General features: G+C 38.2%; 1 protein-coding gene across 19 annotated transcripts in view; it reads left to right on the top strand.

Moving 5' to 3' along the window:
* Positions 1–26,194, top strand: part of DISP1 (dispatched RND transporter family member 1) — a 210,291-nt gene that overhangs the window by 107,720 nt on the left and 76,377 nt on the right. The window contains exon 1 of one of the 19 annotated variants that reach the window (XM_064276871.1): positions 18,316–25,391. The exons of the other annotated variants lie outside the window; for them this stretch is intronic. The gene's annotated coding sequence lies outside the window, so the exon portion shown is untranslated. Of the gene's footprint in view, positions 1–18,315; positions 25,392–26,194 lie in introns of those variants that run through there. 19 annotated transcript variants of the gene reach the window in all.

Below are 26,194 nucleotides of genomic sequence, written 5' to 3'. Positions count from 1 at the left end.
TGAATTGTTGACATTGGATATTCACTAGCTATGTTCTTTGAGAAAAAACATAAGCTTTGTTATTAAATCCTCTGATTTGTAAAGTTCTGGTCACTTTCTCAGGGGTTACAGCTTATAGTATACGGAAGAGCTTTAACTGGAGGGATAGAAACGTTGTTTTGAATGGAAAAAGCCTGAACTAGCTGCTGTGTTTAAGCCAGTATCAGAATGCCTTTTTCAGAAGTGGTGGGGAAAAATATTAATTATTTAAAACATTTCCTAACGTGTCATCTCATGTGACCCACACAACAGCTCGCTGTAGGTAGCAGGGAAGATATTGTTTCCACTTTTAATAGATAATGTTTGAGGTTGCATTGGGGGTTTGGTTACATTCTATTACTTTCCTTCTCTTACATTTCCTGTATATCTGAACTTAGATTTTTCACTAGTTTAAATAATCTAGTTGGTGTAGATACTAACGTATCTGGCTGGTATGCTCAGGTTTACTTAAGCACAAACCTACATTAAGTTTAATTTTTATGACATTTAATTTTTTATCTTCCTGGAGAAAAGAATTAAACATCCATTTAGAAAATAAATTATAAATGCCGTATTAAGCAGTTCCTATTTTTATCTAAGTGTAGTGTTTTATTTTTTTTGATTGATTCCTTTAACAAGGCCATGAGAAAACTAGATTCTGAGAAATTACGTTTAATATAGCTTTTCCATGTCATCGTGCTGCCTCCAAAAATTTCAACTTGTTGGTTTTACAGGGGAGAATGTCAGGAAATAGACTTCTAGAACCTAATGCTTGGAGTATGTTTAAAACAGTTTTAAAAGTTACATGTTTTCAGTATCATCCCGAGAAAGAATTAGAATATGTCTGCTAAGTTGACGAGTTATCCTGGGCGATTTCCAAGTTGGTGAGAGCTCTATTTAAATAAATGCTTCAGTTTAATTACGAACATTGATTCCTAACGTTTATGTGGATCAAGTATTCAAAATAAAATCTCTTTTTTAATTATGTCCTCATTGCAAAATGTAAGGGCTCTATTTTTATATTGTCTGGCTTAAACGAGGGAGATTATTTAGCGAGAGCAAGAGGAAATTTAATGTTAAGTACTGTATAGAGTTGTCTGTTGCCTTAATGACATTTTTCAAAAAATAATGGTCTTGTTCTTAACACCTCCAGAAGGTTTCTGACTTCGAATAATTTTACTATAAAGTTTAATAAAAGGTATAAAATATGCCGTGTAATTAAGTAAGTTAGTAAGATTAACTAAAACAAACAAAAAAACCCAAACCCATTGCCCTTGAGTTGATTCTGACTCACAGCAACCCTACAGGACAGAGTAGAACTGCCCCATAGGGTTTCCAGGGAGTGGCTGGTGGATTTGAACTGCTGATCTTTTGGTTAGCAGCCAAGCAAGTAAAATTTAGGTACTTTAGTTTTTTTTTTTTTTTTAGTTCTTAAAATCCTAACAGGGCTCATGTTGGACATCATATGTTTACTTATTAACATTAATCTTTAGAATTAAGATTGAACATAGTACAGCATTTAAGAGTTTAGGCTCTGGATTTAGGGTGTGTAGATTCAATGTCAATTCTGGCACTTTCTCGTTCTAAGAACAACTTTTGCACACCTTAGTTTATGCATTGGTGAAATGATGTTAGTCGTAGTACTGGTCTCTTCAGGTACTGTTAAGGGCTGAATTGTGTCCCCCCCCAAAATATGTGTGGAAACCCTGGTGGCATAGTGGTTAAGAGCTGTGACTGCTAACCAAAAGGCCAGCAGTTCAGATCTACCAGGCGCCCCTTGGAAACTCTGTGGGGCAGTTCTACTCTGTCCTGTTGGGTTGCTATGAGTCAGAATTGACTCAATGGCAAAAAGTAGTAGTAGTAGTAAAATGGAAACCCTAGTGGCGTAGTGGTTAAGTGCTATGGCTGCTAACCAAAGGGTTGGCAGTTCGAATCCGCCAGGCGCTTCTTGGAAACTCTTTGGGGCAGTTCTACTCTGTCCTATAGGGTTGCTATGAGTCGGAATCGACTGGACGGCACTGGGTTTTTGGGTTTCTAGTAGTAAAATATATGTTGTAAATCCTAACCTCTATTCCCGTGGTTATAATTCCATTTGGGAATGGGCTGTCTTTGTTATGTTAACAAGACCAGATTAGTACAGGATTATGTCTTAAATCAATCTCTTTTTAGATATAAAAGAGATTAAACAAGGAAATGAGAGAAGCAGAGATAGGGGAAAAGAGATGCCAAGCCACGTGAAGATCATCCAGGAGCAGAAGCTCAAAGGAGCAAAGACCTTCCTCTAGAGCCAGCAGAGAGAAAGCTCACCCTAGAGCCTGTACCCTGAATTCAGACTTCTAGCCTCCTAAACTGTGGGAAAATAAATTTGTTTGTTAAAGTCGCCCACTTGTGATATTTCTGTTATAGAGCACTAGACAACTAAGACAGAAACCCTGGTGGTGTAGTGGTTAAGTGCACCTGCTGCTAACCAAAAGGTGGACAGTTTGAATCCACCAGGCACTCCTTGAAAACTCTATGGGGGCAGCTCTACTCTGTCCTGTACAGTCACTATGAGTTGAAATTGACTCAACGGAAATAGATTTTAGATAACTAAGACCGGTACTTTGTTATTGTTGTCTTTGAATCAGTTCTCACCCATGGCAACCCCCTGTGTACAGAGTAGAACCACTCTGTAGGGTTTTTAAGGCTTTGACCTTTTGGAAACAGATTGCCAGGCCTCTCTTCTGTGGTGCCTCTGGGTGGGTTTGAACCACCAACCTTACAGCTAGTAGTCCAGCGCTTCGCCTTCGCTGCCATTCAGGAACTCTTCTTCAGGTACTAATGAGGATTAAGTGATATAAATGAATCACATACGTCACACACACAGTGACATGACAGAGTTGATTTGGACTGTCTCTGTCTGTAAATGAGATACATGAAAACCAAAATGTCATTGGTTGAGTGGTTTTGACTTCACTACATGCTTGATTTGTTGATTTTCTGCTTCTGTTTCCTTTTTTCTGTTGGCGATCCTGTTGAGTGGTAAATTAATCATTGGAAAAGTAGTGACCCTCAACAAATTTGCAAACTGGCTGATATGTACCCGGACAGCCTGAGAGACTGAAACTTGGCTGTAATTATGTTTTAAATTGAAACAGCAACAACCAAAATTACTGTGCTTTAGGTGAAAGTTTACAGCTCAAGTTAATTTCTCATACAAAAATTTACACACATATTATGTGACATTAGTTGCGGTCCCTATAATGTGACAGCATACTCCCCCTTTGCATCCTGGGTTTCTAGCCAGAACATATTTTAAAGGTAGAGTGACAACTCATCTGAAAAATTAGAGATAGGAGATCAGGATGAAAATGGTGAGGTCGACTGTGACCTCAACATGATCCCAATTAAGTTAACAGTGATCTTCCCTGTTAACTCTGATCTCAACTAGTATTATATGAACAGAGTAATGATGGGAGCTGCAGCTCAAGGAAGAAGTGGGACCAAGAGAGGTTCTTTGTGTTTGTCTGTTTGTTTGTTTGCAGGGCCAGAAGCTAAATCTTTATTTCTACACTCAATTCCTCGTTCTATCGTGGAGGATGTTATATTCCATCAAAGTAACTTTACCATCGTTTACACTAGAATGTCTTGCTGCTGTTTACGAAATACTCCTATTGTTTTATTATGGTTAAAAAATACACACACACACACACATATAACCTATTGTTTCCGACTCATAGCAGCCTTATAGGACAGAGCACAACTGCCCCGTAGCCTTTCCCAGGAGAAGCTGGTGGATTTTGAACTGCCAGACTTTTGGTTAGCAGCCGAGTTCTTAACCACTGCGCCACCAGGGCTCCATATATACATATGGGGGTGTGTATATGTATATATGTATATGTATGGGTGTGTGTATATATATGTATATATACACACACATATATCTAAAATGTCATGGATTGAATTGTATCCCCCCAAATTACATAACTTGGTTAGGCCACGATTCCCAATATTGTGTGGTTGTCCTCCCTTTTGTGATTTTCCTCTGTGTTGTAAATCATAATCTCTGCCTGTGGTTAAAGAGGCTTAGGGTGGAATGTAACACCCTTGCTCAGGTCACATCCCTGATCCAATGTAACGGGAGTTTCCCTGGGGCGTGGCCTGCACTATCTTTTATTTTACAAGAGATGAAAGGGAAGCAAGCAGAGAGCGGGGGACCTCATACCACCAAGAAAGCAGTACCTGGAGCAGAACACATCCTTTGGACCTGGGGTTCTTGCTCAGAGAAGCTCCTAGTCCAGGGGGACGATCGATGATGAGGATCTTCCTCCAGAGCTGACAGAGAGAGAAAGCCTTCCCCTGGAGCTGACACCCTGAATTTGGACTTCTAGCCTACCAGACTGTGAGAAAATAGATTTCTCTGTGTTAAGACCATCCACTTGGGGTATTTCTGTTACAGCAGCACTAGGTGACTAACACAGTATACATACCAAAACATTTACCATTTCATTTCAACCTTTTCTACGTGCACAATTCAGTAACATTAATTACATTCATTGTGTTGTGTAAGAGAGATTTTTTTGTTTGTTTTTTTAAATTGGAGAAATGATAGCATGTTTGTAAGCTGATGCGAATGGGCCATTAGAGAGGGGAACATTTCTTAGAGACATGACAAAAATGAGAACTGTGTGACGACGTTCTCGAATAGGTGAGAGAGAATGGAATCTAGTGCACAAGTGGGAGGGGTTAGCCTTAGAAGTGAGGACAGTTTTTCTCCAGAAGCAGGAGAGACAGCAGAGTCTCTGTGTAGGTGCTGACGGGTGAGCACCTCTGGTGGTGCGAAGCTGTGAACATTCTCTTCTGGTTGCTTGTGTATTCTCAGTGAAATAGAAACCTAGATCATCAACTGAAGATGGAGAAGGATTTGTTGGAGGTTGGACGAGCCAGGAAAAAGAGAAAATTTTAATGGCTACCAGAGACAAAAACAGGTTTCTTATCAAGAAAGAAAATTATGACTGACAGCAGACTCCTGATAAATGCTGGAAGGCTGTGGAATAGTACCTTCTAAGTGCTGAGGGAAATGAGTTAAACGTGAGAGTGAAAAAAAAAGACATTTTAGGGAACCGCAGAGACTGAGGGTGTGTACTACGCATAGACTTTTGCTCAAAGAGCTACAAAAGCATATACTTCAGCAAAAAACAAATTGAACCCAGATGGAGAGGGGGAGGTGTAAGAATCAATAGGAGCAAAGGGTAAATATTTTGGTAAATCTAAATAAGTATGAATTGTAAAAAGTAAATATTAAGATTTAAAGTTATATATTTAAATATATCCATAAATGTAATAATGTGAAGAATTTGGAACATATGTTGTCATATAAAGAATTGCCTAAGTTATTTGGGGTTCCCTCCCCCGCTTTGGACTGCGAAAACAAAAAGAACTCTGCAAGCCGCTTTTAAAGAGTCCCTATTGCTTTTTTTTTTTATTATTGTTGTTTAAGCTGCCTTTGTGATCACTGTTTAGAAACTTGAGGTGCAGTGTGACCTTAATCTATACTGTGTGAAAGTAAAAGTTACCAGAGATATTTGACATTGCCTTCCAAGTATACTAAAGATTAGTACTCTCAATCTTTGATATATCAGATCCCAAAGACATTCCCAGGCTCTGAGATGTTTGCTCAGGGGCTGGGGGAGAGATCTACTCCTGTGCATGGGAGACTTGTGTTTGGCCAGCCCCTCAAAAGGAAACAGTAGAGTGAATAAACATTAAATTTGTGCTTAAATACATTTTTATTCTCCTTGTCTGCTTCAGTGTTTGCATGTCAACAGCGGTCAAATCAAATAACACTTTGCATATAGGCCTTGTCCTCCCACCGTTCAGATCTCAATCGTTTGTGGAGAACAACGGTAGTCTGCTTATTCATTTTCCCAATCAGGAAGGATGAAGCTATAGGGGTGGACACAAGCTGAAAGATATTCTCATGGCCCTTATGTAAAGACTTGGGCACCTTTAGAAATTCCGTGAAAAATAGGTTTTTGAGTACCTGCCAATGTGAGGTTTTTAATCTGTTTTCTTTTTCATAAACTAAAGATGCATTATTTGGTAGACAGAAAATAAGTTTGTATGAGTTTCCTAAGCCTTTACTCTTGTAATCAAGCAGCCCTCCGTCTATTCCATCATGATGAGCCATTACTAAGCCTTTTTTTTTTTCTGAACTATACCAAAGATATTATTTATATACTAACATATTTGTAGCCCTTTTCAATGCCATTTAACACATTGCAGCCCTGGTGGTCCAGTGGTTAGTGTTCGCCTGCTAACACATTAGCATTCATGATATTCAAAAGAGGCTAAATGGTAATTTCTAAAGCTTTTTCTCTTAATAAAATACTTTATATTAAATTTAGGAAGGAAAACTAATCTTTAGCTTATTCAGGGAGTAAGGGTTAGCAAAGCGATTTCTAGTCATTCTATTGTAATATTAACATATTTTACTTTTTTTTTTACTATATTTTACTGTTACTGAAAAAAAAACTACTCATGCTAGAAGTGATGTTTGCTGGTAAATGCAGGTTAGATAATTTGTTTCAAAACTGATCTTACTGACTTTTTATATGAGGATTCTATTAATACATCTAAAAAAAAAAGAAATTAAGTAGATACCATAAATCCATTTAGGAACAAGTTAGAGCATAGGAAACACAAATACAAGATAGAATGTGACTTAGTAAATGTTGTATCGGGCTACCGTTTTGTATTAAAACCAAACCCTTTGCTGTCGAGTCAATTCGGACTCATAACAACCCTGTAGGACAGAATAGAACGGCCCCATACAGCTTCCAAGGAGCGCCTGGTGAATTCGAACTGCTCATCTTTTGATTAGCAATGGTACCTCTTAACCACTACGCCACCAGGGTTCGCATATTATTAGTAGTTAAGTAACTTAAGAACTGTTTCTTGCCGTAAATGTTAACTCACAATCAGGCTAGCCTGAGATGCATGTTAGTAATACTCAGAATGGAAAATAGACACCTGTGGTAAAAGGCTATGCGTGGTAAATATGTTTATACAGCTGCAGGGTCAGGTTGCTTATTACAGAGCGCACTGACAGAATCATGTAATGAGCCTCACTTCCAAACAACCATTAACTTTGGCTTAGAAATGTCTAATTAAAGAATAACCTCATTTTTCAAATACAGACTGTATAAACAATATATAGCATCACCGTAGATACCCGCCTAACTCTAAATGCGTAAATTTGATCATAGCATGTGTTAGCTTATTTCTGAGGTAATACAGACATTTTGTAAGACTGTTTCTTACTTATAATTTATACTTTCACTGCGTAGAATGTCTACTCTTAGCACTGGACTGAGTCTCCATTAAACTTTATTGCATGTACGTGGACTCTTCTGTCATGCTTGAATAAAATTATAAAATTGACTTAATTGGGCCTGTGTGAAAGCTTCCTTTATCATTAATAAATTCCACTTATTCCATGGGGTTAATTAGTTTTGGATAAGTTACATGACATCATTCAGACTTGTACTAGAATATGAATAAATATTATTTAAAAATTAACTAAGCATAAGTAAAAGCAAATCTTAAAATGTATTCATAGAACGTTGAGGTTTAAAAAACATTTGATTTAGAAAAGTGAGTGAAATGTTACTGTTAGATATGCATTGCTGTAGTGTTATCTGTAAAAATATTTTATCAGAAAAATTTGACAGGCACTGGGTGGTTTCATCCTTTTGGCTAACTTTTGAGCACCTGTTACATACCATGCACCCTTTTAGGCTCTAAAAATATCAAGATGGAAGGCTTATTTCCTGTCCTCAAATATTTTAGTTCCCTTCTATCTGGAGAGAATGCCAAGCATCAATTTGTAATTACCAGCAATTACTTTTTTTTTTTTAACTGTTACATGAGAGGAAGATATCGCAAATCTAGTCAATGTAGAAATAGTGGCATCTTTCTCTTAAGTTTTTTTAGACTGTCTGAAGTGAGTGCTAGGTTATGAGAGGAGCAGGAAAGAGAATATAATAAATTCACTATACATCCATTCCCATTCCTGGAAAAAAATGGTTTTAAGTGGTTTGGGGTCAATAGTTTCTGCTTGCTTAAACAATTTACCTCCTAAGATGGAGATAGAGTCATGAGGTGTTTGCAGTTGATTTAAGGTTATTTATGGAAGGTTTTGACCTCAGCCTTTTTCATAGCACTTATCACAGTGACTAACACATTAAAAAGAAACCTTTTGCCGTTGAGTCGATTCCAACTCATAGCGACCCTATAGGATAGAATAGAACTGCCCCACAAGATTTCCAAGGAGAGGCTGGTGGTTTCGAACTTCCGACCTTTTGGTTAGAGCCTGAGCTCTTAACCACTGCCCCACCAGGGCTCTGACTAACACATAGGAAGTTATTAAAAAATTTATTGAATTAATGAATGAATAAATAAGAGTTGATAAAGCAGTGGCAATTGATTGCCAGATAAGGGAAGTGAAACTTCTAGCAGAGAGAGAACCGAAATGGAATTGTCATGGAGGCAAGAATTATGGAAGGATTTGCGAGGCTGGAGTAGAAGTTACAGACAGCTGTGTTGAACAGTGACAAAGAGATGAGCTGAGAATAAATAAGTAATGTCATTAGCAGAGAGGCTTATATATTAAACTGTGGGCCTAGCTTAGTATGAGAGTACTAGGTTATTACACTAATATCTAGTCTGAGGAGAATTAGTTTGATTAACTCTACAGAATGATCTAAAAGGGGAAAGATGCGAGAGCAGAGATTCAAAGTGTAGTCTCCTAACTAGCAGCTTCAGCAGCATCTGGGAGCTTGTTAGAAAAGCAAGGTCAGGGCCCCAACGCAAACCTTCTGGTGGTGGGACCGAGAAACCTGTGTTTTAATAAATTCTGTATGTGATTCTCATATCACGAGGCCTGTGTTTGAGAATCACTTCCTGGAGGAAGGAAAATCAAGAGAAAATCCAGCAGTAAGATTGGAGGTGACCACTAAGGTCATTTCCAACTATAAAGTGAATTATTTAAAGATTTGATGATGTAGTACAATTATGCAGGAATCATTAATCACTGGTGTACAGAGTTTTAAAAGAAATAGAGATGTTTGTACTTTGGGGAAGTCCTGTCAGGCTTACAGCTTTGCAGGTGGAAGGACTCACTTTTACCAGTTCATGAAAAGTGACTAGAGACTCAATTGTGAAGTAGAATGTCAATTTATTATGTTATAATGGGAGCAAAACTAGCTCAAACCAGAAAAATACACCTCCATTTGGTGTGTTGATTCTCATAAAAGATAAAATTATAAATCAAAGAGATGGTGCGATGGACATAGAATTAAATCAGACAGTTGGATATTCTTAAGCAGTATTTCTATTGAAATCAGTAGCCTAATGAATTTACTCTGTCCATACCATGAATATTCAGTATTAAATAAATGGAAGCCTTTTTAAAAATCCGAAGCCATTATTTTCCCACTCAGTGTTAAAGATAACCTAATAATGCATGTATCTTGGTGGCTTCCTGGTTGATCTGGGAAACATTCTATTCTCCAACAAAAAAGTCTCTTGGGATGGGTTACTTCTGAGAATGATGGGCTAGTTGGGTTAAGGAGTTCCTGGGTGGCACAAACATTTAAGTTCTCAAATTCGGTGATTCCAGTCTACCCAGAGGTACCTCATAAGACAGGCCTGGTGATCTGCTCCTAAAAAGGTCACAGCCTTGAAAACCCTATGGAATAGTTCTACTCTGCACATGTGGGGTCGCCATGAGTTGGAATCAACTCAGTGGCAACTAACAACAACAACAGATGGGTTAAACCCATCTTACGTTCAGTTGATTTATGTTAGTTTCAGTTTTGATTCAAGATAAGCCCTTTTTTAAGAATTATTTTATCAATAATTTGTATACAAAGAACAACGAAGTCAGGAGGAGAGATGGGCTAGATGCTGTGTTTAATGTTTTATAGCTGTTAGCTCACCAATTTTCTTAAAATTATGACTGCTTCAGTCTCAGTAGGAATAACCCAGGAAGTTATCACATTCAAGCTTCCTTAGTATGGTTGTTCTTAATCAAAGAACATAAAACTAGATGAAATACATTAATATATCACTTCTCCTCCACAGTTGTTATTTAGGGTTGTGTTAACATGTATCAGTTTTCATACATGCACGTTTACTTAACACTTAACGTGGTGGGGTAGTGGTTAAGAGCTCAAGCTGCTAACCAAAAGGTTGGCAGCTCGAATCTACCAGCTACTCCTTGGAAACCCGATGGGGGCAGTTCTACTCTGTCAGATAGGTTTGCTGTGAGTCAGAATTGACTTGATGGCACACAACAACAACAACATCATGTAGAAGTTATTTATCAAGAACTGATTCTGTATTAGGAACCATGCTGGGTACTGAGGTACAGAAAAAGAGAGATAGGGGAGCTGTAGTCAAGATGGCTCCGTAAGGTCTTGTTTCAGCACCATCCCACATAGCAATGACAGTATAAAAGAGAAAGCTCAAATGAAATAGCCAATCTCAACATCAGATTAAACATCTCAGATGTCCAGAAAATGATCAGAAATAGAAAGTAGTAAGTGGGAGCCTACCCAGCTCCTGGCCAGAAGCAGAAAGTGGCCCAACTACTCTTCAGCTACATCACAGTAGATATGGGATGGAGTCAGGCGTGTTGCTTTAAGCCAGGAGTGGAGGTGAGGAGAATCCTTCCCCTAGCCTGACTCTCGTTCTTGTGAAAGGAGGCTAGAAAGTTAGTTTCCAGCTGTTTCTGGGGCCATGGTATATTGGAAGCTAGGAACCAAAGGGAGAAAGTAAGATAAAGATGCAGCTTTGTGACCATAAACTGAGTCTTGGCCTCTGCTCACTCTGTAATATCTTTAATATCACCATAGGGCTGAGATTTTAAAATGCTATTATAAGACCTGCTTCTGGGCTGGTACAGAGCTAACAGGTGTAAAAAATCAGACTGGAAGAGGGAGCAAGTGTAGTCAACTACAAAAGCAATTCTCAGGAAAGGGCAAGAAAGAAAAGCAAGGTCAAAACAAAAAATCCTTCCCACTGAAAATGAGCCTTGTCATGTGCTGTTGAGTCGATATTTGACACATAGTGACCCCATGTGACTGAATAATAGGGTTTTCTAGGCTGTAATGTTTATGGGAGCAGCTCATCAGGTCTTTCTCCCACAGAGCAGCTGGGTGGGTTCAAACCACCAGCCGTTTGATTAGCAGCTGAGTGCTTAACTTTTGCACCACCAGGGCTCCTTAAATGAATCTACAAACCTCAGTTCTAAAGCACCTGTTGAAGAGGACAACAACAACAACAAAACAATTGGAACGTGAATTCACTACAGAGAAAACTAATCGTATGCAATTCTCTGAGAGGAATTGTAAAATAAGGATATTTAGGATACTCAAAGAGCAGAAGAGAGAATACTCAAGAATTTTCCATAATTGATACAAGACATGAGTCCTCAATTCAGAAGTGCACTCCAGGCACTAATCAGAGTAAATAAAAGTAAATTTACACCTAGAAACACCGTAATAGAGCGATATCAAAGATAAAGAGAAACTACAGAAACAACGTGGGAAAGACTTTACATAAAGAAATAACAGACTTATAATAGGCTTCTCATTGGCAGCATAGATGATAGAAGACAGTGGAGTAGTATCTTCAAAGTGCTGAGGAAAAATAACAGTCCCTATGGAATTTTGTAACCTGTTGAACTGTTATTATTCAAGAATGAGGACCAAATTAAGATATGTTCAAGTATATAAAATCTAAGCTCATTTACCATTCACTTTTAACTTCCCCAAAAGAAATATTGCAAGATGTACTTCAACAAGAAGAAAAGTTACTGTAGAGGGAAGGTGTGGACAAAATTAGTACGTAATAAAAAAGTTGATCAAATATGTCAGAGAGTTACAGGGGTCATTTCTTGTCTATAAGAATGGGTGAACATGGTGTGTTGAACAACAGCATTATTTTAATTACTCCAAATACAAACATAAAACCTGTTACACTGAAATTATCCAATAGATGGTATAGAAACTAGCTGTCATACATCCAAAAGAGAGTGGTCTCTGTGAGCCAAAGTAGTCTAAAGAGAGAAAAGGGAGTTTAGCTGTACCTTGGAGAAAGAGGTCCGATTCATCTTCGCCAGCCTACTAGGAGACTGAGCAGTGGAAAGGAGTAATGTGAGCAAACTGTATGTAGATAATGAAGTTCAGGGCTCATTCTGAGGGCAGGGGCTGGGCGTGAGGGTTTAGGTACAGGAATGATCGGGGGTTTCTGTTGATGGTTTTGGACCCCCCCACCCGCCCTCCGCCCCCGCCAGGAGGCACTGGGTGTCTCTCTCTATAAGAATGAAAACAAGTTGGACCTTCAAGGAGAACCACAGTTTGCAGGAGGGCTCGGTCATACCTTTTGCAGTAAAAAAAAAAAAAAAAAAAAAAATTTTTTTTTTTTTTTTGTTGATACTTGTAGAGTTGCAGTTTTCTCCTTTTTTGTTTTTTCTCCCAGGAAATCGTTTTGGAAGCCAGATTACTTACCTAATTTTTCATCTGCCCCATATATTCTCTGAGTTGTATTTTGTCCTCTCCCTTCAGTTTCCTACTTTTCCCTCAAATAACCTTGGTTTCTACCTTGCTTCTTTTCTTCATTATTTGCTGTGTACGCCCTTTTAAAGGTGTGCTGGTTTCGCAGTGGTTAAAGCACTTGACTGATAACCAAAAGGTCAGCGATTCAAAACCACCAGTGGCTCCGTGGGAGAATGATGTGGCAGTCTGCTTCTGTAGAGATTTATAGCCTGGGAAACCCTGTGGGGCAGCTCTACTGTGTTTTGTAGGGTCGCTATGAGTCAGAATCGACTTGACATTAGTGGGTTTGGTTTTTTTTTTGTTTCATGCCCTCTTAAACGTGTCATCTTGGGGACTTATGGCTGCTTACCATTTTCCATATTGTCTTTGGCCTTTGCCTCCTGCAACTTCCTTTTCTCGTTATTCTTTCCTTTTCTGTTCCTGTTTGTCTTAGTTTTCTCATATGTTGAACTCTTTTGCTTAAAGAGGACTGGTTAATAATAGGGATTTGATTCACGGATTAATCGAAGTGTTCCTTTTAACTTTAATTTATTCTTGGGGCTTATTAGGGAAAAAAAAAAAAAAACTGCCAAACGCAGTACCGTATATCCTTAAGCTCCAGTAAACTTTTTTTGAACTTAGGGTCTTCCTATAGCAATCATTTGAAGGTATTTGGTTATTGGAGGTTTCCCTAAACAATGTGAGCTAAAAAATAAGAGAGTGATAGGAAAGTGCTTTCACGTCTGGGTATTGGCATATGATGTAGTGGGAGCCAGAATGAAGACGGGGAGCATAGTTGCCATACGCAGTGATGTCATCTTGGAGCATGATTCGATTTACACGACCCTTGACCTGCGTGACTAGATTTTCCTGCAGGAATGCAAAAAGAAAACAAAACCTAGAAAACTTTAAGGTTTTGGAATATAGTAAAAAATAGTGATTGGAACTTAGTACAATAAAAAGATTTATCCTGATATTATTAGAAGTATGGCCTCTCACCACCCCACCCCCCCGACCAGCTCCTTGGTACTGGGTGGTCATCTGTGTTCTCTTCAGAGGTTTTCCTATGAAATGGTGAGAAATGAAATATAAAATCAAGACTGAATTATTTTATAAAAGAGTGAAAAGTTAAGCAAACAAATTAATGAATTGTTTTTTATAGATGATTAAGATAATTAGTTTTTATATTTAGCTTGTGTATATCAGTATAGAGATATTACTGTTAGGCCTTAATTATGCAAAATCTGAACTTCTGAGTTAGTTTATTTTTTAAAAAATTAATTCGTAAAACACTAAAATTGCTCATACCATGTGGTCATTTAAATTATGATTTGCTTAACACTAAGACATTATCCTTGATGGACTTCCTTTTCTTCTCTTTCTCTCTGCTTTTACTACTTAACCTCTTGTCTTAAAAAAAAAAAAAAAGTCACAAGATATTAGCATTAACCATTTAATTAAAGAATAGATGAAAATAAAATAAGAATCTCTAATTATCATCCATCTTTGGGATAACTTTTATAAAATTTGATATTCAGACACCCTTTGTTTCTCCATAAGTGGCATAATCCAGATCTAAGTGGGAATAATTTGTTTTATCCCTAAATTTGTTCTTAAAAGTGAGAACAGTTTGTTTTTTTCAAACACATTCTAGACAAAACAAAAATGTATAAGGTCAGCTTGTATAACTAATCCCATTACATATTTCTCTTACCCAAGCCAGCATAGGCTCATTCTGATGCCAGCAGATCCAAAGGAAATCATTAAAATCTTTGGGTGGTTATAAAATTTCTTGCTTCTCTATTTGAAGTTAGTCGAGATCAAAGGGATTGAGATTTAAGTTTTAAAAGGAGCTTTTTATAAAAAAAATCAGTAAAACCCCTTTTAGGAAGACTTACACAGTTGCACAGCTGACCTTTTCAAATATAGTACTGGAATCCAGAGATAAATGTTTATTATTATATACAAATTAAATTGCCATCCAAAATATATTACACCAAAAGGATATTGGTAGTATGCTTTGAAGTTGGTAACAAAAAAAAGTTTTTTTTTTCTTCTTGCAATTTGGTAAGGTCTATACATTGTTATTAATTTAGATTGCAAGTTTTCCCTGGATCAGTTCATGGGGCTTTGCCCACACAGACAATATGACGTGGGCACCAGGACCTTACCTACCTCCTTTCCAGTCTTCTCACAAGAGTCCCCCACCCCCTTTATTTTTCTCGTGCCCTCGTGAAAAGGGCAACCACATGTATCAGTGGAGGAATATGTATTGTAAATAACGTTGATCACGAGTAGCAAAGTGTTCCCCTTAAGAGATTCAGCAAGTGGTCTTGTAATGTTTAGTCTTTGACAGTGTCAAGTGATGTAAGGATGTTGAAGTCGTAGTGGCAAAGACTAAGCATCTTTCATATGTCCCTGGCTTTCTAAAATCTGAGCTCATCTGTAGTTGTCCTTGATTCACAGCTGTGACATTTCCCTTGTCCTGGGCACTGTCTTTGAGTGCCGGCTGTCAGTGTTTCAGTATCAACAGTAAACATCATTGCAGGTACTCAGAGATTGGGAAAAGCAATCGTGTCCAAAAGTTGTCTTCCTTTGATCTAAGTAAAAGGTACATTTTAGCTTTATACATGATTAGGGATTATTTTAGAGATTTATGATAATCCCACTTGTTTGTATATAGAGGATCAGAGCTTAATCCTTGATGCTGGATTTGACTCCTTGCCAAGCCGACAGGGTGTGGACATGAATTACTAAGGCACTGAACATGGCAGAGGAAGGAATGAGCACTGCATTGCCTAATACCCGACAGGGATGGGAAGGGGGAATGCGTGATGTTCCTTTGCTGTGGTCGATGGCTCGTGCGGACTTTGTAATGCCTAAGGGAATGTGACCTGAGGATATTACATAGAGCGCACGTTTAGGAATTCTTGTCACTGACTGAGAGTGTCCAGGAAAGCAAAGACTGTTGGATGACTAAACAAAGCAGACACCTTAATTTAGGAACAACACAAAAAACTTATTAATTACCCTTCTCCAGCACCTCAATTTTTCCCCCTCTTTTTTTGTTTTGCAATAGAAGGCGCTTGCAATGACAGACATTTGCAAAGTCTAAATACTGGATATTGTTAACGGTGTTTTGAAAAAATATCTATTTTCTGCTTCTTTTTAAAGCAGAGGTCATCTTGGTGTTAACTCTGTTATTTAAGTAACTTGGGACTCTGATAAAATGACCTTTGTAATAAAGTACTTGACCGTTTCCAATAATTGTGCAAGCTTACTTTATTGTTGCCGCTGTTTGTAACCAAAGTAACCGAATATCCATCTGCTTTGGAAATTCAGTATTTGAACCAATATTTGTTGCCTATTCAGCATGGTAATATTTATTATAGGATTAGGTTGTGAGTTTTGTTATAGAGAAATGGAAATGTTTAAACTTACGTTAAATATTTCTCTCTACATTTTGTCAAAGGTTTTGTGATCAATGGTTATTTTGGACCAAGTTAACAAAAAACCTGTGGATTTTTCTTCTCTAGTGATAGCTAAGGCTAAAGATGCTTTGAATGACTGTTATAAGTTTTATCTAGTCCCAGTTTCAGCATTCTGAGTCTTTTGGGAATGCCAAAACAGAGTAACATACATCATGGCACACTTGCTGGTGAGTATGGAGCTGAAGCATTTATCTTTCCAGAAGGCAGACTCCCTCCCCCAGGTCCATTCTGGCTGACAGTCCCCAAAATTCTATCACTCAAGGTTGTTAACAGTCAACTAGAATTTGCCAGCATTGGGGTTTGCGATGAATGTGCCAAAGGTGCCTCGTTTTTGAGGACCCTGATCATGGAGCATACCAGTCATCCTGGTAACTTTTCTTTCAATGCTTTTGAAGTAGCTTTTGCTGAGCTTAGTGACGTGCTGCCTTTGAATGTGTTAAGATAGCCTTTTACCTTCCATGACCTAATCGTAGTTTCTAATGTATCCCATTTACAAATACACTCTTTCAGCCAGGCCTACGTTTTGAGCCTACAACACTGCTATGTTGAGATATTTTAAAGGGCCTTTAAGAGACCTAAGTGTTCTAGCATATTTCTCACATTCATAAATTGTGATATAAATACTCCTTTCCCATTGTTATTACCTTTATTTCTTGCCTTTTTGCAGCCATCTCACAGAATTTTATTTCATATAAACAAATTCTGAAGCCAGACGTAGCATGACCTTCATAATCTTGAACTGTTTAGAACTTCCGAGTAACTAAAATGAGTATGTTATCAACAGATAAAACAACTTGTACATTTGTGAAATACCTAACCCTAACCCTAATGTCTTCTGTCTTAAAGTTTGGGCAGTTTGAGGTTCTTTCCTCACCAAAAGTAATATTACGACACATTACAAAGAAGTATAAATAAATAAAATAGGATTAGAATTTTCATTTACTTTCTTCTGTACAACTTCATTTTGTATCAGAGAATGTGATGTGGCAGTGTTGCTTAGTCTAAGCCTTTAGTGATCGCGACAGGAGGGTGTTTGTATGCAAATGATATACTTACTTTTCTGTTAAAGTCTCACTTTTAGAAAATTAACTTGCAATGTGTCTTTATTTTCTGACATAGGCTAATTTTCCCCATAAATATTAGGTATGTGACTTACAGAAAGTTTAAATTAGTTGTAACCTCTCTTAATACATGCATACCATATTCATTTAGATTCCCTGGGTGTGGCAACAAAATGCATCCGACACTGTTAAAATAACGTTCTAATGACTGTAGAGTCAAGGCTTAGTGGCCTTCCTTCTAGGAGTGTATCCTGTGCCAGGAGCTTCTCTTGTGAAAGTAAAATATATTTTGAAATCCAGTGTTGCAAACCAGAAATATTTTGGAAACTCTCCAGAGCCCACGGGTGCAGTGTGCTTTGGTTTTAAATCATTGTGCATCACAAGATTACATTCTTAGATGGTCTACATCTGGTTTTTTTCTTATGGCTGAAATGATTCCACTTGTTTTTGATATAAAACCGTCACATCCGAGGCTCCTCTCCGCCTCTAAAACATACCACGTCCTTTGTGCGTTCTGTGGGAGAGGTGCTCACCAGGATGCCCACGTGGGCCCTGTCAGAATCTAACCTTGGAGTTAGTTTTTACATTTAGACAGTTTTTATTTATTTATTTTTCTAGTAGTAATTTTTAAGTTAGGTTAAGGAAGACTCTGAAATTTCTCTCTATTAGCATTGCATAGTCAGGTTTTTTTTTTTTTTTTTTTTCTTCACAGGAAGATTAAAAGACTACCTTTATTTTCTCTGAGATAAATCCCCACCTTTTTTTTCTTTAAAATATATACCCCAGTTTCTGGACCTCATTAAAATTTTTGGTAGTACAAACATTGATGTTAAGTAAATTTCATGGTGGATGACCACAGTGTTTTCTGGGTTGTTAACAACATATATATGGATTCCCAGTTTTTAATCAAATCAAGCAAATGATGTAATGAATAGAAACAGATTTTCTAGATTCGTGTGTTTCCAAGATACTTCATTTTGTCCCCGAAGTCATATTTGCTGCGACAGAGAGTTCACAGACTGCGGCACTGCCTGCTGACTGTGGGGACAGGCTCCTCTTTTGTTCATTTTCTTTGCTTAAAAATATTTCTGTTAATGCCAAGGAAAACCTGACCTTAGAAACAAACAAAATGAAAATTTTAGCCCCCCCCCCCAAAAAAAAAGCTTGCATGTTAACTTCTGCAGTGACCTCTGCTGGTCTGAAGACAGGGTGAAAAGCCAATTACTGACATCCCTGTTATTCAGCAGCAGTTTAGTGTTCAGACGTTAAGAGCAGATAATAGTGCGACGTGTTGCAGTCATACTTAAAATATGGTGATTCTGGTCTCTTGTTTTCTTTCCGACGACCACAGTGGAGGTGGTTCTTAGGACCCATATAAAAGCAGTGGAAAATAGGATTTTGTACACAGATTTTTTTTTTTTTTTGGAGACTACATTTCAGTACTACATTTATTCTGTTAATAAAGAATATGTGTAATAGTAACAAATTGAAAAACGTCATTTAGTCAGTGAGTATTTGTCAAGTGTCTGCCATGAACTAGGCCTTCCTAAGGAATAGAAAGATGATAATAATAGTGCCTGTGCCTTTAAGTATAGATGAAGAGAGTAAAAGAGGTATACAGATGACCACGATAAAGAAAAATCAGCTTGTGCCAAGTGTGGTAGGAGAGATCTGAAGGGTAATATAACTTACAGTAGGAAGAGAGAACTTCTGGCTCAGGTAATCAGGGAAGGCTTCAGGGAAGACATGCTCTGTGAAATGTGTTGTCAAGAGTGGATGGGATTGTGGCATCAGGAGATGAAAGCAAAGACTGTTGCAGGTAGAAGGAATAGCATAAGCACAGCGTACAAGCTTGTTTGGAGCAAAGCAAATTTCTGTTTGACAAGGCACTGAGTAGGAAGGAAAGTGCCCAAATAATGGAGGGTCTGGCATATCGGCTGAGGCACGTAAACTTTTCATGGTAGGTATGGAGGCACATCTATCACTTATGATGATGAATCTGTAAGCTTTATGTTGCTTAGATTCGAGAGGTAGGAAACAGTAGGTAGAGCAACTACTAGGTTGTGGCAATGGTTCAGGGAAAAGTAATTAGTTTAAGAAAGTAGCAGAGGGAAAAGAAAGGACAAGTATATATAACAATGAGTAGGGCTTGGTAATGAATAAACAGGGGTAGACAGTGGTGTAAAACGGGAAGGTGATTTCCCGTCCCAGCTCAGGACGCACGCCACCCAGAGCAGGTGTCTGATAAGTATTTCAGTGAAAATTTTGAGGTTAAGTGACTGAGTGGTAGAAATAGAAAAAAATCAAGAACCTGAAGATGATAAAGATAATTTCTATTTAGATTATTGAGTTTGACCTGCTGGCAGGACATATAGATTGAAATGTCCTTAAACAGAGGAAGCTGCAGAAAGAGAACTTAGGAAAGCAGTCGAATGTAATGATATAGGCAGGAAACATAGAACCAAAAGGACAAAGAACAGAGTCTTGGATATTGTCCAAGACATAGAATAATGAGAATTTAAGAGGCTCTGCCAAGAACATGGACTAGAGAGGTAAGTCAGAAGAGAAGAATATTGCCAGCAGGTTTGGAAACGAAGTAATGTAAAGAAAGTAAGTATGGAGAAGGGACCGTTGAATTTGATTTTTGAAGGAACAGATTTGTTAGATGGTGGATAAGATCATAAGAAGCTAAGGAATGAGAGGGGGTAAGGCATGAGTGTTGTCTGGCAGTGAAAGAAGAGGGAAAGGTAGACTAGTAGCCTGAAGACTAGCAGGACAAGAGAAGGATTTTTTTTTAGGCTGGGGAAATGATAAATACGTTTTTGTAAGTAAATAGAGAAGGAGCTGGCAAAGAGGGTAAAATGAAGATGGCCCTGAGGCAAGAGAGAGAAAGGGAGGTAGGAGGAGAGAGCAAGACAGTAAAGAAACAAGGCATCAGTTTTTCCTTATTCATTGTCCAGCTTTTGCATGCATATAAGGCAATTGAAAATATCATGACTTGGGTCAGGTGCACCTTAGTCCTCAAAGTGACATACTTGCTTTTTAACACTTTAAAGAGATCTTTTACATCAGATTTGCCCAGTGCAATCCATCATTTGATTTCTTGACTGCTGCTTCCATGGATGTTGATTATGGATCCCAACAAAATGAAATCCTTGACGACTTCAGTATATTCTCCGTTTATCATGATGTTGCTTATCAGTCCAGTTGTGAGGATTTTTGTTTTCTTTATGTTGAGGTGTAATCCATACTGAAGGCTGTGGTCTTTGACCTTCATCTGTAAGTGCTTTGAGTCCTCTTCACTTTCAGCAAGTGAGGTTGTGTCATCTGCATATGGCAGATTGTTAATGAGCCTTTCTACAATCCTGATGTCCTGTTCTTCTTCATAGAGTCCAGCTTCTCAGATTATTTGCTCAACATACAGATTCAATGAGTAGGTATGGTGAAAGGATATACCCTGATGCACACCTTTCCTAACTTTAAACCAAGTAGTATCCCCTTGTTCTGTTCAAACAATTGTCTCTTGATCTACATATAGATGACTTCCGTATTGGGTGTTAATTTAGGGAAGAGAGAGGGACTTTGTGAAAGATAAGGAATGAGCTCCAGAAAAAGTTTGAGGTGGAGATGATAGAATTTAAAGGAACTCAGGCCAGATAGTTTCATTCTTTTTCATAAAGTAGGCAGTACTGTTTGCTGAGAGGGTTAAGGTGGCGAGCATGGGAAAGATGCTGAGCAATCCCTGTGGGGATTTCCAGTGTAGTCTGTGATAGAAAAGTCTGTGATAGAGTAGAAGAATCTTGACAGCATGGACAGACCTCCTCAGGTGTGTATGCATTTGCTTGAGGCCTGTGCTTCCCTGTCTCATGACTTTCTTCAGTAGCATTTCCGAATCTGGGAGCAAAAAAATAAAAACCACACAATCATACCAACCAACCAATGAACAGCAGGAGGGAAGAGCAAGCTTAGGGGAAACCTAAGGCAGACATAGTGAGACGCTATCCAATAAAAACCAAACCCATTGCCATCAAGTTGATTCCAGCTCATAGCAACCCTACTGCCCAGAGCAGAACTGCCCCATAGGGTTTCCAAGGAGTGCCTGCTGGACTCAAACTGCTGATCTTTGGGTTAGCAGCCAAGTTCTTAACCACTATGCCAGCATTGGAATGCTAGTGAGGTGAATAAATGCTGACTGTGAAATCTGCGTTAAGTACAAAGCAAGTAAAAGTAGGAAAGGAGGTGGACTGTAAGATAAAGACCATGATGAGGATGAAGAGCAGAATCCTTAGATATCAGGCTGTGGTAGATAAGGAAGGTCATAAAATGTTTTGATTTATAAGAACTGCGGATTTTGGAGGTAGAGTTTTCAATAGGAAATGGAATAAGAAAGAAACCTTAAGAAATGTAAGTTGGCAGGTGAGGGGAATATACAAGATGGAAGCACATATTTCCAATTTATGGAAAGAGATTTCTATATCCCATAATTATTTTAATGTTGTCTTTGCTCCAAATTCTAACTCAACATTGACTGTATAGTCTTATCTTAAGAAATTCAAATTTGAATAGTGAAAGTAGAATTTATCTATTTGCAGTCATATCCAAATTCATAAAAACTGAATACAGAGCCAGGAGGGACCTGTGAGATCATCTCGTCTAATGTGTGGATTTTGTAGCCAGGAGACTGCAGCCCCTGGCTTAAGTGATTAGTTCAAGGTTACACAGCGAGTGAGTGGCAGAGCTGAGACTGGACTTGAGGTCTCCACGGATCCCCAGTCCTGGGCCATCACTCGAGCAGCATAATGTTCCGGGCCGAGGCCTTCGGTGTGTACTCTCAGAACTTTAACATGCTGTATGGGATGTTATCTGCAGAACTGGCCTATGATTACTTCTTCTGAACTTTTACTTCCAAATTCATAAACTGTTGACCATACCGAGAGAAGAATCCCGCTAAAGCAGCGCTCCGCCATCTACCTTAGACCACCATTTGTTTAGACAGCCTTTGTTTGGGTTTCTTGCAGCAGTAGCTACAATGAAACGGGATTGACCGCTTTAACAAGCTAAACCAAAGCACTGTGAAAATGAGCAAAGCATGTTTAAATACCTTCATTTTCATTTTAATTCTTTAGTTCCTTTTTGTCTTGAGGATTTTTAGGAATAATAGCACTTGGCATAGGTATGACATGGAAACAGTGTAAAATAAGATTCATTCCAGGTGTTGAATCATTTCATATATTTACTTGAGTAAATACTTCTTTTCCCTCTCTCCCTCTCCTGTCTCTTCCCCAAGATTGGCTCTCTTCTAGGTACATTTAGGAGGTAAAGAGATGAAGGTACCTTTCCTACCTTCTGGAACTCATCCATGGTCTTTAATACAGTGGTTCTCAGAATGTGAGTCTGAGACAGCAGCGGCAGCATCACCTGGGGACTTGTTAGAAAAGCAGACTCTCAGGGCCACCCCAGACCTACAGAACAGAACCTTCGGGGATGGGGCCTGCAGACTGGTTTAACAAGCCTTCTGGGGGACTCCAATACAAGTTCAAGTTTGAGGACCACTGGACTAAGGGCTAGAACTTTATACCTTCTTTAATTACATAATATAAAAAAAAAAATAGAAATTTTTTTTTCATACCATAAAATTCACCATTTTAAAGTGTGCAATTCAGTAGTTTTTGGTGTATTCACAAGGTTGTACAACCAGCCTCATTATCTAATTCTAGAACATTTTCATCACTCCAAAAAGAAATCCCATACCCATTAGCAGTCACTCCCAATTCCCTTTTTCTTCATCTCCTGGTATATAACAATTAACTTTTTGTTTCTGTGCATTTGTGTGTTCTGGACATTTTTTATAAATGGAACCATATAATATGTGGTCTTCTGTGACTGGTTTCTTTCATTTAGCATGCTTGCAACATATTCATTTATGCTGTAGCATGTATCAGTACATCATTCCTTTTCATGGCTGAGTAATATTCCATTTTATTGATCCATTCATCTGTTGATGGCCATTTGGGTCATTTCCACTTTTTTAGCTCTTGTGAATAATGGTGCTGTGAGCATTCACATTCAAGAGTTTGTATGAACGTAAGTTTTCAGTTCTTTTGGGTATATACCTAGGAATGGTAATGCTAAGGGTCACGTGGTAGTTCTGTGGTTAACTTTTTAAGGAATTACCAAATTGTTTTCCACGGTAGCTGCACCATTTTACCTTCTCGCCAGCAATGTATTGAAGGTTCCATTTTTTCCACATTTTTGCCAACACTTGCTATTTTCCTTTTTTTTTTTTTTAATAGCCATCTTAGTGGGAGTAAGGAGTCCTGGGTAGCGCAAATGGCTAAGCACTTGGCTCTTATCCGAAATGTTGGCAGTTCTAATCTACCCAGAGGTGTCTCGGAAGAAAGGCCTGGCAGTCTGCTTCTGAAAAATCAGCCATTGAAAACCCTATGGAGTGCGATTCTCTGAAACACACGGGGTCAACAAGAGTCTGAATCAACTCAGTGGCATCTGGTACTGGCAGTAGCTCACTGTGGTTTTGATTTGCCTTTTTCTAATGACTAATGAGGAGCTCTGGCAGCATAGTGGTTAAGCACTCAGCTGCTCACCAAAAAAGTCAGCAGTTCAAACCCACCAGCCTCTCTGCAGGAGAAAAGTCTGACAGCCTGCTTCCGTAAAGATTATAGCCTTGGAAACCCCGTGGGACAGTTCTCCTGTGTCCTGTAGGGCTGCTATGAGTCAAAATTGACTCGGCGGTAGTAGGTTTAATGACTAATGACATGGAGCATCTTTTCATGTGTGTGTTGGCAGTTTGTATATCTTCTTGGGAGAAATATCTATTTAAAAACTTTGCCCATTTTTTAATTGGGTTATTTGCCTTGTTATTGTTCAGTTGTAAGAATATATACGTATATATTCTGGAGCCCTGGCAGCACAGTGGTTAAAGAGATCAGCTGCTAACCAAAAGGTTGGCAGTTTGAATCTACCAGTCACTCCTTGGAAACCCTATGGGGCAGTTCTTCTCTGTCCTATGGAATTGCTATGAGTCGGTATTGACTCGACACCAACAGGTCGGGTCTGGTATATATTCTGGATATTAGACCCTTAGGTATAAGATTTGGAAATATTTTCTTTCATTGAGTTGACTTCTCACTTTCTTGATAATGTCCTTTGATGTAAAAAAGTTCAGTTTGTCTATTTTTTTCTTTGATTACTTGTGCTTTTGTTACCTTTTTTATTTTTTCAAAGTACCATCTTCCTGTAATTAATCAATTCAGCCTGCTAAAAGAGTTGTTTATACATTTTTATTATGGAAGCCATGAGGAATTAGATTTCATCATTTCAGTAAATTATTGCTTATTTGCTAAGGGATGTCATTTGTAAATTCAAAGCGTTTGTTTGCAGGTATTTACAAGGTTTTTATATTGTGGTTGTGGAATTTAAATATTAACATCATCAGGGCCATAAATTCATAAGAAGCAGTGTTAAATAAATTTAACAAACTGCTCTTTTTGTTTAGGGAAATTGAAAATAAAACATGTATAACAGCTTTGAATAATATTTTCCTCTTTAAAAAAGATGGCTCTGTCTCTTTTAAAAACTATGAACTTTCTGCCCTAAAAGCAGGGTCTCAAGAGGCATTTGTAAAAGAACACGAGAATCCCCGGAACTTGGAAATAAACACGGACTGGTGTTTATTTGTGTTAGTTTAAAAGTAGCAGCCCTATGTGTCAGAAAACTGGATCTCTAACACTGAAGTTAGTCTAAGCAAGCAAATAATATCAGCTAACACGGCTTTAATCTACTAAGTAACTTTAAATCCAAAAGATCAAAGGAAGTTATAACTAAAAACAGTCCTTCATGCAATTTCCCTGTAGAAGCAGGAAAAGACTAGAAATTACATGTCACCTTCATATCCTGGCTTGCTGACCTTGTGCTCAGATCAAGCCTCTCTGTATGCCAGCTGTTACCATTATTAAGACCTTGCCCCTAGGGGTTAAGTAGGAGAAAAACTCTCCTGTCCTATAGGAGAGCAAACAGCGAAAGTTCCAGCCCCTAACATGCCTAATTCAAAGCAATCTGCATGTGCTTGTCATTCAGTCGGCTCGCTCGCTGCTCTGTGCAGCGGTTCCTGCCAACTTGTTGCTTTCTGTTGTGCTGTGTTGCCGCAGCAGCTTACGGTTCTTGCTACTGCAACCATTTACGGATCCAGCCAAGCCAGGGAAGTTTCCTCTTCCAGCAAAAAGGTAACACATTCACTCTTGCTTTCGTAGGTGCGAACTGGTTATTCTGGTAGAATGATTTAGAAATTGTGCTTCTTGTGCTTCTAGGGTGATGTTTAAAATCCCAGCTTTATCATTTTTTCAGTACAAACTTAGAATGACATTTTAATTTATTAAAATCTCAAGAATTTTATTTGAATTATAGTCTAGCATGGTAAAAGTAAGGTAAGCTAATTCTTAAGTTTATTAAAATATGCTTTATTTAGAAGGAAACAAGATTTAAAGTACCCTAGTTTGTTGTACTTTAAACCTGGTAGTTTGTCATCTCATACTTTGAGATTCTTGTCTGACCACTGTCCAAATCAGGGAAGTTTGAAAGTATGTGGTTCTGTCATTACTAGTTGGTAGAGAAATGATGTGGAGTCGTAGGAATCACTTTTGTGAACTAAATATTACAAGAAAAATAGTAAATTATAAGCATTTCCCGACCTGTAAAGATAGAAGTTTGGTGAAGATACCCACTTGGGAAATAAGCTTCAACAGCGAGTTTAATTCTTATCAAAGCTCTTTGCAAATACTCAGCCTGGTACATACCCTCAAGCTGTGTTTGAGTTGATAAAAAGTTTTATGCACCGTAAAAGTGATAAAATATTTTATGCATTTGAAGTGTAGCAGTGGTCCTATATTACGGTTGGGTTTACTACTTAAAGTAGAAGTCAGAATATATTTGCCAGGTTTACTTTTGCTTAAAAAGAGAGTGGATAATTTATACGCAACCAGTAGAAAAATGAAGACTAGTTTAATTTGTGGAATATTTTTATGCCTGG

Source organism: Loxodonta africana, chromosome 25, assembly GCF_030014295.1.
Source record: "Loxodonta africana isolate mLoxAfr1 chromosome 25, mLoxAfr1.hap2, whole genome shotgun sequence".
NCBI classification, from domain to species: domain Eukaryota; kingdom Metazoa; phylum Chordata; class Mammalia; order Proboscidea; family Elephantidae; genus Loxodonta; species Loxodonta africana.
This window is presented reverse-complemented; position numbering and strand designations above follow the sequence as displayed.